At 39.3% G+C, this 11,602-nt stretch overlaps 2 pseudogenes; one reads left to right on the top strand and one right to left on the bottom strand.

Annotated features, from left to right (window-relative positions):
* Window positions 1-772: 772 nt before the first annotated feature.
* LOC110259052 (nucleolar MIF4G domain-containing protein 1 pseudogene) lies at window positions 773-10,129 on the bottom strand (annotated as a pseudogene).
* A 149-nt stretch (window positions 10,130-10,278) lies between these two features.
* On the top strand, window positions 10,279-11,218 carry LOC110259053 (olfactory receptor 5F1-like; annotated as a pseudogene).
* Window positions 11,219-11,602: the final 384 nt, after the last annotated feature.

The following is an 11,602-nucleotide window of genomic DNA, read 5'->3' as shown; positions in this document are numbered from 1 at the left end:
TATGTGTTTGGTGGTCAGGTGTTTCACAAAATAAACACTCACCCCCTCAGGTGGTTTTTCTCTACGCATATCTACAACTCCCAGAGCCTAGATCAGTGAACCTCACCCACTAAGTGGCCAGTACTTGCTAGGTGACTTTGAAGTCATTCAGGAAAGTGCATCTAAACCTGGCATCAAGAGGTGTGAGTGACAGACACAAACAGGGAAGAGGTCTTTGACCATATCAGAGCTGTAGGTGAGTTATGATGAACTCCTCCAATGTCCTGCTCCCAAGGACTGAGTCACTTGCTGGCTTCTCCAAACACTATATCCCAGGTACTTGGAATGATCAATGTAACAACAGGCATGCTTAGAAGATGGTTTCTGAACTTTTAAACAACATATAAAAACGATAAAAACACATCAATTTCCTTATAACTACCCCCTCTAAAGTGCTACTTTGTCTATAAAAACCATGAGAAACTGGCACACCCCTGCCCAGTATCATCACCTATGGAAGCTAGCCCAGGGCCTGCTTCTCCCTCCCTCTCTCCCTCTTCCTAGAGATTAGTTATTTGAATATGGCTAAAAACACAAATACAATATAACCTTGGACCAGAATATACTATTTTAAGTACAAGAGACTGTGCCATAGCTCCACCAAGTTGTACACACAGTGCTCTCATGTAGGCCCCCTTTCCTGGGCCCCAGACTACATCCTTAGGGAAGCCCTGCCCTGCAGAGCCCTAGTGCTCAGCTCTGCTCTCTCCCACAGTTCCAGCTCTCTGGCCTCCTAGGCACTGGCACTCCCCAGCACCTGACTGCCCTTCAGAAGGAAGTAGCTGATGAACAGCTTCAAGCCCTCCCTCAACAGGCCCAGCACAGGCTTGTTGGACCCCCTTGCAAAAATTAAACCAAGGTCTTCAAATTCTGTTTCCATTAACACTGTTCACAAAAGATGGACTCTGGATTTTTCCAATTCACTGAATTCAATGACCTTTAAGATGGAAAATGGCAGTGATTTTGTCTTCAACAAATGGGCCACCAGATGAACCAAATTAGAGAAATTAGTGGCTGGAAAATTTTCTAAGTCCAGAAATTTGTCCCATACACTGAATTGGAAAGTCACCTGAAACCTCCTCTTGTGGTTGCAGAACTTGTCCACCAGAAAGGCATAGAAAGTGTTGTAAGTGTTCTCCCAAAGGCAACAGTCCACAAGGACATGAATGATTTCTCTCTTCTGATAATCCGTTAAGTCCAAGCTTCAGAAGCTTCTCAAACATGTCCAAAAATTTTTCTCTAGTCATTATTGTACAAAATATGTTTCTCTGGATATTGGTGTTCATTCTCTGCTTTTGGGAAAGTTCTAGAAATTTGTGCTGACTATCCCTGTAAGCTACTTCTGTGGGTCTTCTGCTGACCCCAATTGATCATAGGAGCACTCCTCCATGCAGACCCCACAATTCACCAGTGCCCAGTCCAATTGGTGTTCAGGACACTATCCCAGGAGACTTGGAGCTGGTTTCTATCCCTGAGTCAGTGCTGCATGCTAGGGCTCTCTGCAGCTTCCACAGCTTCTCCATGGGCTTGGGTTTGTAGCCTGGGATCTTCCACACATTGTCGTTCTTCAGAGCCAGCAGTAACTCCAGCATGAACTGAATTCTAGTCTGGTCCAGGAACTTACTACCTGCCTCGTTGGCTTTGGCCTGGGTCTCAGTGATCAGTTCCTTAAGTGACAAAGCATGATCTTTTCTCAGTGAAAAGCCCACATTTTTCAGCATTAACAGGATCAGTTTGTTATCTTTTTCCATGACAATTCCAACAAGTTTCCTCAAAATGTCCAAGATGAGGAGAGACTGCACCATGTGGAAGTTTTACTAGTGGGTGATGATGGTGCCCAGGTTATCACACTCCTTTCCATCACAACTACTTGTATAGACTTCATCAAACCTCCTCACCACAGCCTCCAAAATGTTGTCACCAATTTGATACTGACCATGTGGTGAAAGATGCTGAACAGGAGCACATGCTCCATCACCAGCCCTATGTGCATGGCTTTGACTGGGGCATAGGCACTCAGGAGGACACCTGTCACAGTGTCTTTCAGATCCTTCCTGCTATGTGCCATGTACAGCTCCTCCAGCTGGCTGTTTATGGAGGCCATGTTTAGTCACTCAACCTGTTTATCAGATCTTTGACCTGTTTCTTTAACCTATCCAGTTCTTCCTTTTTCTGAGCATCCACTATCTCCTCTGCTAACCTCACATGAGACAGGATGTACTTTCCACCATTTTCAGACTGTTTGGTTATGTCAGTGTCCTTTGAGGAATTTTCACTCCTCTCTTCATTTTCAGCAAAACAAACTCTCTTTTTCCTTCCTTTTTTCTTTCCTCTCTCTTTGGCTTTTTGCTCTTCCTCTTCTTGGTCATCATCCTCCCCTTCCAGGTCCTCCTCCTCCACGTCCTTGTCCTCCTCCCCCTCCTTACCCTCACTCTGCACCCCCAATTCCCTCTCCCTCTCCTCTTCCACATCCTCCTGCTCCCTGTTGTTCTCTGGGTCACTCTCTACATCACTTTAGGGGTGCCTCTGTCCTGCATCCTCTTCCTCCTCCTTACTACTTTCACATAAGCTGCTGTTTTTCCCAGACTCCAGGGTTCTCAGAATGTAGTCAAGCACAACAAGCACAAAGCTGAGCAGCACAGAGCTCCCTTTGCCCTTATTTCTGCACTTGTTCAAGCCAAGGCACTGCTCCAGCTAAATGATCTCCAGATTTTCCTCCTAGTTGACCACCAGAAGCACCTGTTTCTGCTCATTAAGGACTGCAGGGCCCATGAACCTACCAGGGGGCTTCTTAGCCAGGGCTGGGGTAGGGGGCCTGGGCCAGGGGATATTGCAGTCCCTCTGAAACCCATGGGGCCAGCTGGCAGCCCTTCCAATTCCCTGCCTCTGCCCATGGTCCACTCACTCTCCCAGGTCCACCACCATATCCCAGGCCCTGCACAGGGCCTGCAGTCCACTGGAGTCAGTGGGCCTTCCTCAGATGCTGCCTCTCCTTCCTCAGCTACCTGTGGCTTTTCTTCCTGCTGCATCACCCATGACTCTGTGATGAGGGCCCTTCATAGCTGCTGGGGTCTTGCCCTATGAGGTTGCCTGCACAAACACCCCCAGGGCTACTTTTAGCTGCCTCAGAGCCTCCTCCCCACCTCCCCCAGTCCGTGGGACATACGCCCTGACAGCCTCCCCCAGGCACAGCACCTGAGCTCTTGGACACTATCAGCTTCTGGGTCCAGCCAATGTGGTACTACACTCCCCATATTTTTAAAAATGAATTAAAGTTAAGAATGAAAGCTGTAGTGTTTCCTACTTTTAATTTGGTTTGCATATACATTTTTTTCCTAAAAATAATTACACTGCCCCTTGTATTGGTTTCATAGTGTTTCTGCAGTTTTTCTCACAAAAAAAGAAAATGAAAAAAAAAACACCTTTAACTCAGTGGCTTGCCACAGAAAGGACTTTATTTTTGGTCCTTTCAGGGCCCCACCTGAGGCATATGGAGGTTCCCAGGCTAAAGATCAAATGGGAGATGTATCTGCCAGCCTACGCAACAGCCACAGCCACAGCATCTGGGAATCCAAGCAATGTCTGTGAACTACACCACAGCTCACAGCTATTCCAGATCCTTAACCCAGGGAGAAAGGTCAGGGATCAAACTTGCATCCTCATGATACTAATTCGGTTCATTAACCACAGAGTCGCAGTAGGAACTCCAACAAGAACTTCATATCCCACAGTTCTGTAGGGCAGAAGTTCAAAATGAGTCTTTCCAGGCTAAAGTCAAAGTATCAGGAGGTTGTATGCATTTCAGGATGTGTAGGGAAAAAAATCTGTTTTTTTGCCTCTCCTAGAGGCTGCCCGCAGCCCATGCCTGGTGTCATCTTCCATCCAGCAAGGTCATCATTCTTAACTCAGCTTTCACTACCACATATTCCTCTCTAATTCCTCCTCTCTTGTGTCCTTTTATTCTTTGTGATTACATTGGACCCACTCAGATAATCCAGGGTAGCATCTCCATCTCAAAGTCCATAAATCAGTCACAACAGCAAGCCTACACCATGGCAACATGTTCACAGATTCTGGGATTCAATCTTAGACATCTTTGACAGCCTGGGATGAGGGGGAGGTGTCACTCCATCTAAAACATAAATATGCATATTGGCATATTTTGTGAAATAGGACAATCTAAAATCTTACACTTGTTAGTAGTACTCAATAAGATAGTCTCACCAAAGTTTATGAATTGTATACCCTTTCTGCATTACTTAGTGACAAAATCTGTTCCAAACAAACTATACACAAAGCCTCCTTTGAAGGAAAGATAAACAAGAAATGTGTGGTTCAAAGTTTCCAAATATGTTACCCACATAGACATGTACTTGCATATCACTTGTTACCCATTTATGAGAAATGATGTACTGACTCCATCAATCATCCACACAGGCACATCATCCAATCATCAGTTTTCAATGAGGTAAGATATAAAAAAATAATTTATCTAACAGCTCTCATCTCCTACTGTTCAAATCTCATACTCTGGGACATTAAGAAACTTTACTTTCAGGTTATGCCTACCTGGGAGCTCAGGTGGTTCCATGGTCTTTGTTTCCAAATAATGAAAGTTAGGAGAGGTTTAAGTTCTTCTGCCAACATTCAATAGATGTTCTATGTGAGTCATTTTACATGTAGATGTATTTTTTCAATGTGTTTGTGGGAGATGGTGATCATTAGTCTTACTCCTCAGTTTTTTCAATGTGTTTGTGGGAGAGGGTGAACACTAGTCTTACTCCTCAGCCATATTGACCCTTATCCTGAATATATTTTTGAAATAAAGAGCTTCTCTCAGTCAGGAGAGGGGAAAAAAAGACAGTTTTCTGATCTTAGCTATTACCTACATCACTCATTTCAAAAATTCCTTACTAGTGCTTTGGGATAAACACTTGCAATTTGAACAAGTAAGTGAGACAAAAAGACACAGTTTGGCTTCATCATCTACATAATTTAGTCAAAAGAAATCTTACCTATAGCAATTTCCCACTCATAAAGATTAAATAGACACCTAGCCTTATGGCTGAATTCAGGTCCTTGATGCCACAAATTAGGCCTAATTTGTTTAGGTTTATTGATTCTATGTAAAACTAGCCAAGCTTGATTAAAAAACATGTATTGGTAGAATTGATAAGGGATTTAAAGTAATCTGTAATATCCCTTTCACTTCTAACATTCAAAGAAAGACTGCTTCAGAGTTGACTCCTAAAGTCATACACTAGGAAGGCATGGGATCTGGGGAAAAAGAACAATATTACTTGCATGTAATTTTTAAAATTTTTATTTATTTATTTTTTTTGTCTTTTGGGGCCACAATGTTGGCATAGGGAGATTCCCAGGCTAGGGATGGAATCAGAGCTACAGCTGATAGCTTAGGACACAGCCACAAGATCTGAGCAACATCTGTGACCTACACCACAGCTCACAGAAGCACCAGATGCTTAACCCACTGAGTGAGGCCAAGGATCAAACTGTGTCCTCATGGATACTAGTCACGTTTGTTAACCACCAAGACAGGAACTCATGTACATAATTTTTAGATTCCTCTTTGACACCTGTCCATAACATGGATTTAAAATATCTATTAACATGATGAAACTGCTCTAGGAGTGTTTGTAGTAAGAAATTAAAAGATACCAATGAATACATATACAGGTGGCCTGAGAGATTTTCTGAAGTTCTCTAAAAATCTCACTTCCTGTCACAGTAACAAATAATTTGTATCATTTAAGATATTCATTTTTCAAGGAATGAATATATAAATGCACACTTTATTGAAGTCAAACCACACAATGACTGCATTAGGTGCCATGTTTGACATAACTTAGTTATATTAATTGCTTTTAAAAATTATGTAATGTTTTAAGTACTTTTATACTCATCATAAAGCTGAAATACATAGCAAAGAAAGGGGGATAATAATTCTGCTTGTGGAACCAGGTTGTCCTTCTAAAGCACAAAGCCAAACATCAGAATTAACCTACGGACCTGGAGAAACACATTTTATGAGTAATTGCAGTAACTGGATGTATTGGAGCACCACAACTCTAAGAGTAATTTGGAAAAACGTCACCATTACCTAATTTTCACACCTGCAGATAGATATCTTCTTAAACTACTTAAACCTATTTTTGAATATATGAAGCCTTAAGAATCAGCTTTTGTAAAAGATATAAAAATAACTGAAGATCATTTGTCTTTTAAATCTTCCAATTTTAATAGTAACTATAAATATCCAACAAAAAACAAACCAAAAACTTCTCTACCAGGCACCAGGGAGTTGCTTAACAAAAGTCATTTAATAAAACCATAGTTCAAACACATTAAAAAATTTAATTGCATAGAAAATATTTATGAGTTTATTTTCCTAATGGATACAATTGGTCCTTTTTTCCAAAACTCCACAATTCACATTAATGCGATCAAAAAATCTTACAGAGACAACAGAAAGTTAACTTCCTATAGGAAAGCACTTGGAATAAGAAAAAGCACTGAAAAAAACAGGATCTCTTTCTTTCTTTCTTCCTTTCTCCCTTCCTTTCTTTTCTTTTCTTTCCTCCTTCCTTCCTTTCTTTCTTTTCTTTCTTTCTTTCCTTCCTTCCTTCCTTCTTTCTTTCTAGATCTTACAAGTTTCTCTTCCAAAAAAAAGACAAATTTTGTCATAGCACAATTACAAATGTTTAGCCTTGAGATTAACCAATGGGCACCTATTCCAAGTACATTCAACCTCAGGGCAGAACTCCTTTAGGGCACAAAACATCTAAGAAAACTCATGACTCTAGTGCAAAGATCCTATCCCTTAGCAGTTTGCCTCTCATTGCACCACATCTACACAAATCGGAAGAAATAAGCACAGAGTCAGATCAGTGGAGTCTTTAGCACGCTCACCTATTATCAAAGAAAGCGAGGTGCGTGTGTGAAGTTTCTGAGCTACTCAGGTGCTGCAGAAGTTCTCACATGGATGTGCAGCTCTCCTTTCCAGCTAAGTCTCCACAGGCCAAATCTGGTGCCTCTCGGCCAGCCTTGAGATGATCATGTGGTTTTTGACTTTTCTTTTGTTAATGTGTTGTATGATGTTGATTATTTTGCATATGCTGAACCATCCTTGTGAACCTGGGATGAATCCCACCTGGTCATGGTGTATGATCTTTTTGATATGTTATTGGATTCGGTTGGCCGAAATTTTGTTGAAAATTTTTGTGGCTATATTCCTCAAAGATATTGGCCTATAGTTTTCTTATTTGGTGGTATCTTTGTCTGGTTTTGGTATTAAGGTTCTGATAGTTTCATAGAATGTCTTTGGGAGAGTTCCTTCTTCTTCAGCCTTTAGAAAAAATTTAAGAAAGATGGGTATAAATTATTCTTTGCACATGTGTTAGAATTTGCCTGTGAAGCCATCTGGTCCTGGACTTTTGTTTGTAGGTAGTGTTTGTATTACATATTCAATTTCATTTCTAGTGATCACTTGTTCAGTTGATCTATTTCTTCTTGATTCAGTTTTGGCAGGCTGTTTGTCTCTAGGAAGCTTTGCATTTTGTCTAGGTTGTTGAATTTGTTGGCATATAGTTGTTTATAGTATTCTCTTGCAATTTTTTGCATTTCTGCAGTATCTATTGAGATTCTTCCTTTTCATTTCTTATTTTGTTTATTTGGGTTTTGTCTCTCTTCTTCTTGGTGAGTCTGGCCAGTGGTTTGTCAATTTTTTGATGACAAGCAAATCTACAAAATTTCTGGGTAAAATATGAAGGATCTGGACATAGTCTAGTATTTGAATTGCATGCCAAATAGTGGGAAGATAGCCTAAGTGCCATGTTAACCAAAGGGTTGTAGAAACTACAGAAATGATAACTAGCCAGGTTGCCCTAATCTCTGCATGGGATGTTGTTATGTGGCTTGTCCCCCAACCTGTTTAGGAAATTGTCCTGAGAATTGATCTTTATCTGAACATTTATCATAGAATTGGCTGAGCTTATTTGTCCACAGATACAACAAATTCCCAACTTAAAAAATAAGAAATTATTGCCAACTATCTTTAGTAACTGGATCTTTTGGGTTTAGTCTTTGTCTCCATGTTCCTCTAAAAAATCTGAGCAGCAGTGTTGTGCTTCAATTAAGAATTCTGTGTAAGTCAACTATACTCCAATAAAATTTATTTAAAAACATTCTTTAAATGGTATATTTGTTATCTTTTCCAAATAGATTTCAAAATATCTTAAATCTGGCAGAAAGCTGCTACTACTGCCCCAGGAACAGTCTCTAGAGCATCAGGTATTCCTAATTTTATCCCAAATATTTCTCGATAACTCTTCTTATAATAGCAAGATTATTCCACTTTGTAGTACCTATAATTTCAGATGTAGTTCAAATTGGTTTTCATGGGATATATTGCTACAGTCACATTTCTCCCATTGTTTCATTTTCCACCTCAAGCATATTATCAGTACCATAGGTCTGGTATGTTAGCTTCTGCTTTTTGGGTGACAGTTCCAATCTCTGAGGACAGAACACTTACCCAAGGGATAAATAATCCCACGAAGCAGAATTATGACAGTTATCCCTTAAAGATGAAGGCATTTTTGAAACATTTCTCATAGTCTATGTTGGCTCTTGTGGCCATCCCTCTCCTGCCCCAGGCCGAGTTGGAACCCGCATCTCCTCCTGAATGACCCCTATTTCCCTGTGTTATGTGTATGGAGGGACTGCAGCATTGAAGCTTAGGGAGAAATCCTCTGTCAGTGCTGACCCACCTTCTAGGAATGTTCTCCTCACCCACTGCTACAAGGAGTTTCATCTCCTTGTAAGATCAGAATCACAGACAATCCAACCAACATTACTTGTGAAATGATATTTAAAAACTTAGATTTTCTTACATATTGTCTTAATTGCTCAGTGTATCATTTTTTTAAACAATAGATGTAATTAGCGTCCCCTTCTCATGAGCTGGATTGGAGGTTTAATTTACCCAGACAAGGGAGGGGTATACACACATACACATAAAAACACACACAGAGGTGCACACACAGGGGAGGATAAAAACTTGGTAGTGGGCTATGTACCTTTTTGGAATAAGATAGTTACAAAGAAAGGTGCAAGTAAATAGCAAATTGAAATTATTATTATTTTTAAAATTTTGGCCAAAATCTTTGAAGTAACTGAGATTACCTTAGAGATTAAGAACTCCTTTATGTTGCAAGTCCCACACAATGCTTGATTCCATTTGATTGTATTTATTTCCTTTTGAGACTGCAATTTCCATATTTAGAATATTGATTCTTCAATTAAAACCTTTAATCTAGTCCCCTTGGTTTACCAATCATCTTTAAGGAAAACAAAATAAAAGGGCAGCATGTGTATTTACTCAGAAGGTGTCTAAAGTTTTTACAAAAATATATTATGATTTTTCAGTATTTTCATTTCATTGAACAAATGAAAATTTTCTTCTCCATTTTTTTACACATCAACTGATTTATAATCGATTCTAATAAAAAAGAAAATAAAAGGCTACACAAGTAAGACCTGGGAAGATACTTTGAATATCTGGTGCTGTCTTTCACTGCCTCGCACAGGTACAGTGTCTGCTACTGATACTGTGGCATTAATTTGATAGTGTATTTTGTAATGAGAACAGTTGTTTGGTTCACTGTTAAAAACATTACAAAAATATTCTGAAAATCATGATGGATGTCAAAATATCAGTTATCTGAAATGGGCTATTTTTGCTGCTTTTGACTTTGGAGTGGCAATGCATGGAGTTTGGAGTTGGGAATATAAAGAATGGTCTTGAAGAGAATAAATGCATTTGAGTTAAATACACATACCTGTTGGGAGAATGAGAAAGATTTCAAGGATATTTCTAATTTGAATTTTGGATGTGGGGTAGAAGAGAAAGAATAGAACATATATGTTGCATTTGCAGACACAAAAGGGAAATATGTGGGCTTACATCAGTGATTTGAGAGTCCCACAACCCAGATTCAATACAGACAATTGCTTAACAAATCCCAATGCTTATTCATTTGTCCACTAATTTTATTCTTACTTCAGCCATTCTATTTACTATGCTCTAATATCCTAGAATTTTTTCTATGTGATTAAAATCATTAACGTTTCTACCTTTCTTATTAACTTTAGATGATAAAATATTTACACCCAATGTAAACTTAAGCACATGATATTTGTAATAAATGGCCAGAACAAATGATATTTTACTTACTGTTGGAATTATCAGACACACTGGAGCTACAGATTACCCTATTTATGCATTTTGTATGTGTGTGATTTAGACACTTACAGTTTGGGGGAATGTTGGAATGATCCTATTAATCAGGATGGATTCTCACCTTCACAAACCCATATATTTCTTCCTCACTAACCTGTCCTTTGTGGACATTTTTTACTCATCCAGCATCGCCCCAAAGATGCTAGTAGACTTATTATCAAAAAAGAAAAGTATCTCCTTTGCTGGGTGCTTCCTGCAGATGTTCTTCTTTATAGACTTTGCCACAACAGAATGCATCCTTTTTGGATGAATGGCCTATGACTATTATGTGGCCATATGCAAACCTCTACTTTACACCCTGAATATGTCCAAGACAGTTTGCATTAAAAAAAATGCCAGGAGGGGCTCTTACTGCTGGACTGTTGAACTCCAAGTTTAATACAAGTTATGTAAGCAGCTTGCCATTCTGCATTTCCAATGTCATCCATCACTTCTGTGAGATCACTCCATTTTTTAAACTGTCATGTTCTGACACACACCTGAATGAAAGCATCTTTTACACTTTTGCTGATGTGAATATGGTTGGGACTCTGCTGGTGATCCTCACCTCCTACTCTTACATTATCTTCTCCATATTTCATATGCATTCATAGGAGGGGAGGCACAAAGCCCTCTCAACCTGTGCCTCTCACCTAACAGCTATGATTCTGTTCTATTCCACCACCATCTATATTTATCTGAGACCTACTTCCAGCTACTCCCTCAATAAGGACAAAGGAGCTTCCATGTTTTACACAGTGGTGATCCACATACTGATCCCTCTGATCTACAGACTCAGGATAAGGGAGTAAAAAAGCTCTATGGAATGTAATTACTAGGAAAAAGTCCCTTCATTTCTGTCACTGGTTAGTTTACTGAACTAAATTTTGTATTAATGAAATCAGTGAACTTTCAAATGGTAGATCAAGTTTACAGTTAGAATATATTAGGATACTTTCTAAGTAATCATGTTCTAAGATTACTCAAGAATTAATATGTAATTAGGTAGAAATTACCAAGTTTATTTGGGAACATGGATATTTTATCCAATCATTCTTTATTTCCATTAAGTTTTCAAAAATAGGGATTATTTATCAAGTAATCTTGGTTAGGGAAATAAAAGATTAAGTATTTAGAGATAAAAGTAATAACAGAGCATGAAATTAACCATGTAGAATACTTATAATTGTCAGGGGTTTTTTTTTCTGATGGACTTTCACCATTTATGATCTGTAGAAGATTATTTGAATCTAAAAATTCACA

Source organism: Sus scrofa, chromosome 10 (genome assembly GCF_054392235.1).
Source record: "Sus scrofa isolate SSC_HxYL_T2T_F1_AM1 chromosome 10, Sscrofa_HxYL_maternal_Yorkshire_Landrace_v2.0, whole genome shotgun sequence".
NCBI lineage: Eukaryota > Metazoa > Chordata > Mammalia > Artiodactyla > Suidae > Sus > Sus scrofa.
Note: the sequence above shows the minus strand (reverse complement) of the source record. Positions and strands in the feature narration are given on the sequence as shown.